The sequence below is a fragment of the Spinacia oleracea genome, chromosome 4, assembly GCF_020520425.1.
Source record: "Spinacia oleracea cultivar Varoflay chromosome 4, BTI_SOV_V1, whole genome shotgun sequence".
Lineage (NCBI taxonomy): Eukaryota > Viridiplantae > Streptophyta > Magnoliopsida > Caryophyllales > Amaranthaceae > Spinacia > Spinacia oleracea.
This window is the reverse complement of record NC_079490.1, coordinates 99,518,533-99,523,125: the sequence shown is the minus strand read 5'-3', so window position 1 is coordinate 99,523,125 and position 4,593 is coordinate 99,518,533.

The following is a 4,593-nucleotide window of genomic DNA, read 5'->3' as shown; positions in this document are numbered from 1 at the left end:
AGGATTGATCTCCCCTAGCAGAGAGTGAGTAACCACCATCGAATCCACCTCCAGTATCACTCGCGTGTGGCCATTGTTCCAGTTTAAGGCTAACCCTTTCACTACAACAAATAACTCTTCTTTGGTCCTCGAAGTGATCCTATAGTTGGCTGCAACACAAACCAAGGACCATCCCAGTTGCGTCACCTAGAATCCCACCCGCTCCAGCTTGCCCTGGGTTGCCTTTTGAGGCCCCATCCGTATTCAGTTTGACCCATCCCTCATTCGGGAAATCCCATCGCACATAGACATCCTGGTAGTTTCTACCCTTACCTTCCAACCTTTCATTGCGCTCCATGGCTCATATAGTCAATCCCACTCGTGTTATAATAAATCCTAATTAATCTACCAGGATTTCAGCTTGAACACTCTACTATTCCTCCATTTCCATTACCACCATATAGTGGTACAAAAAACAAAAGGCCACTGTTCGTCACGAGTGGTATCATGCCCTATATTTTGGGTTATCCACCCAGCAAGGGGTTTACAAAATATCTCGTGATCGTTTAAACCAGGGAATTTCCTCCAAACCAGCGTTGCAATCGGCCATTTCCGGAGTATGTGGTCCACATTCTCTGCAACTTCACCACAAAGCAGACATCTTGAGTCTTCTGTAAGCTTCCTAATGAATCTATTTTCATTAGACATTAGGTGATTATGCAGGACTAACCATAGACAAAACCGAATACATTGAGGTACTGGGAGTTTCCATACATAATTCCAGTTTGTAGTAGCACCCATCTCTAGATCTCCTCGAACAATTTTCAAGGTTGATTTAATTGTAAACTTCCCTGTAGTCGATCCATTCCAAAACACTTTGTATAATTCCTCATCATCCTCTACAATTTCATACGAGTCAATTTGTTGGATTACCCTTCTACCCGCTGATATATGATTTTTTGAGGTCAATTTGAACATTTTGGAACTTTAATAGCAGCCAAAAGAGCATTAAGAAAATTGACGGATAGGTAAGTCTGTAAATTTTTTTTTGTCTGTTTTTAATTCTTGTGGTTCACATGGTGGTTGTTGTAGTGTTGGAGTTTTGTTGGAATTACATATTTGGGTAGCTTCGATGGCGGTGGTAGTGACGCTTTGGTGATTTGATGGTGGATGTTGCGGTTGTAGATCATTGTTGGATTGGAATTGGATGGATGGTATCATGTTAGGCTGAAATTAAGGTGGGCGTGGAGCTACATAGTTAACTAGACGAGTAAGACGAGGATAGTAGGCAATTAGGATATTTTTTAAAATCAAATACTTTCACCGTTCCTTAAATATTGCACCGCGATTGACTTTACACTCTCTAACATATAATTGGACTTTTAATATCTCGAATAACGTACAATTAGTATACAAAGTAGATATTTAGAAAATGTATATCGATACAAATCTAACAAGATCCCATATGACTACAATTTTTCTTATGTATGAATCACATAATATGACTGGTCTAGTGTGAGTATTGTAAAAAACCAAATGGTGCAATATTTAAGGAGCGAAGGAAGTAGGTTGATTCCAAAGGTGGGGGTTTCCTCCAAACCTACCTCCCTTTAGGTATGAGAACCCGATCACTTAAGGTTTAGAGGATGGGTTCCTTAGTTTTCATATTTTATAAATGATTAAACCAAACACCAAGCATGCATGGGTTCTTTTGATATTTTTTACATGAACACATGTGTGAAGTATCAGGTACAATTGCACAAGTATCAGATACGGGTACAAATCCGTGGGTCTGATGCAAAATGTTTGAAAACTATTGATACAAGGACATTTTCCAAATTCTGGAAATGGGTGAATAACGAAAAAAACCGTTCTTTTCTTTTTCACGTTGGAAAAGGTTCATGCTCGTGTGAAGGGGTCAAAAAGTGACGCAATTATCAGATACACGACCTTTGTTTTACAAGAATGGCCTACGTACTATAATTAAGTGAATCTCATCTATTCCCTCATGTTTTGGCAATCTATTAAGGAATGTACATTATCATGCCCTAACTAGTTCAATGGAGCCGCCAACAGTTTTAACCTACGTATCGGAAAAAACTGACAAAACACTGTCTTTGTGATACAAGAGTACCATATATTGATCTATAGATGCTCAAGTATTTGATCACAATAGAAATTGGAGCCCTTGTGATCTCAAAAGAAGATCTCCCCAACACACATCCGTAGAGTAGAGCTTGGGTTCGGGGGTAAAGTTACTAATATGGGGAGTTCCCGTTATTATCCCTTGGTGGTCTTTACTAGTATAAAAATTCATGTCACAACTCAACTTAGGGACATGTGTTATACTACGTTACTACTTTGCTAATCTGGATTTATTTTAATGCACAAATAATTAGACTCACAATACGTCGAAAGGATGATTTAGAATTATTTTAGGTACCTAGTGTTAGGTTATGAACAATCTAATGTCATGCGGCATAAACCATAAATGCCAGAATCCAAATGAAATGCACATAATCATTTAGCGTAATTTAGTGAACCACACTTTGTGATACGTTCCTTCCCTAGATTCTCCCGAATCGAACAAAAACAAGTTAGAACGCCAAACGTTATCCATTCGTAGAAAGTCCACAGCACTTTCTGATCCACCTTAGATCGTACCAACTAGGATATAAAATAAGGTTTATGATTTCGGGATTTCACTTTTAGGTGATAGGCAAAGTGTATTGAATTGTGTGTTAAATTCATGGCCATAGGCCATGTATTTATAAGTAAATTGGAAAACCCTAGAAGCCAAAACCCTAGAGTAATTTAGGAATGTTTAGGAAAATATTCCGAAAACCAAAACCCTAAACACCCTAGGGCTGGACGGCTTCTTTGCTTCTTTGCTTTCTAGCAAGCAATCCGGCCAACCCTGGCCTGCATGCACAAGCCCAGCCGTGCTGGCCAAGCAACAGGCACAGCAGCGCTGGCCCGTGTGCAAGACGCAGCAACGCTAGCCCATGCGCGCTGGCCAGCAGCGCTGGCCTTGCTTGCTTGGCGCGCTAACCCATTGAGCTAGGCGCTGTGCTACGGCCCCATCGAGCGATGGGTCATTGCTTCGTGCGATGGTCCGACGCTAGTTTCGTGCTTCTGCTTCGTTTTCCGATTCCGGAATTTATTCCGGTTCGAACAATATTTACGTTTCCGATAATATTTCCGATTCCGACAATATTTCCGATTTCGACATATTTCCGTTTCCGATAATATTTCCGTCTCCGGTAATATTTCAATTCCGGCAACATTTATATTTTCGATAATATTCCCGATACGCACCATATTTCCGTTTCCGGCAATATCTTTGACTTCGGTATTATTTATATTTCCGTTATGAACCATATTTCCGTTTCCGGTAATATCTTCATTTCCGGCAAATATTCTTTCTTTGCCTTTTGACAGTTCGTTTAGCTCCCACTGAAACCAACATCCGTCATTTCCGAATATCCATAATTAGAGTATTTACTGATTATAATATTCACCTACATACTTGATCCGTTCACGTACTATTTGTGTGATCCTACGGGTTCTGTCAAGAGTAAGTTGTGGCATTAGTAAGATTAAATCCACTTGAACTGAAGCGGCCTCTAGCTAGGCATTCATATCATTTGATCTCACTGAATAACTAAATTTCTTAATTAATAGTGAACCCCATTTATTAGACTTAGCATTAAATGCATTAAATGCAAACTTGGACCAAGGGCATTATTTCTTTCAGTCTCCCACTTGTCCTTAGGGACAAGTGTGCATTTCCTAATTCCTTTGTGGCTCGATGCCTGCTTGTGAACATAAGGTAAGACTGGTCATCCTTATTATGTTCAGAGGTATTCCTCGGTGTCAGAGTTCAACTGGTCAAATAAACAGATACGCATAGCCTACGATTCATCTAAGCACGACCATGCATTTTATAGTTTCTAGCTCCCCGAGTGGCCTTGTATAACTTTTGGCATCTCATCCCGATTTATGGGAGGACAATCACAATATTGTAATCTTAAGGTTAGACTTCGTTTGATAGGTGACTACCTGAGTGTTGCAGTTATAGTCTCCTTTTACGGTGCGACGGTTGACAACGTCAAAGTAACCAATGCTCAAACAAGTAATCCCAAAACACTCAGGTATTAAGGATTAATGTCTAATAAGATAATGAAATTTACTTATGACATATTTTCATCTCTTACATTAAAGTTTCATAGGTCTTTTCCGATACTAGTCTTGTCAAGTAAGTATCTATGCAAATAATTGTGACATTTCCATGTCTTCATAGTTCAAGAAACAGAACAACTAGTAATCTTGCATTCTAGTTGTCTAGTGTTTTCTATGCGTCCACCTTTATAGAAAAATTCCGACCAGGGACCATTTTCAACTTTTGACATTCAAGTTCACTTGATAGACGTTTCTTAGTCATAGGACATGTCCTGACAGTCTATCTTAAATTTTGTCGAATTGAAAGGACTCATCATTTAATAAATCACAAAAATTAAATGGAAAAATGAAACTTAATTAATTTCTAAGAATGGTTAACCACAATGTTTTATAAAGTATTCAAAAATTAAAACTTTAAAACATTGAAAGACA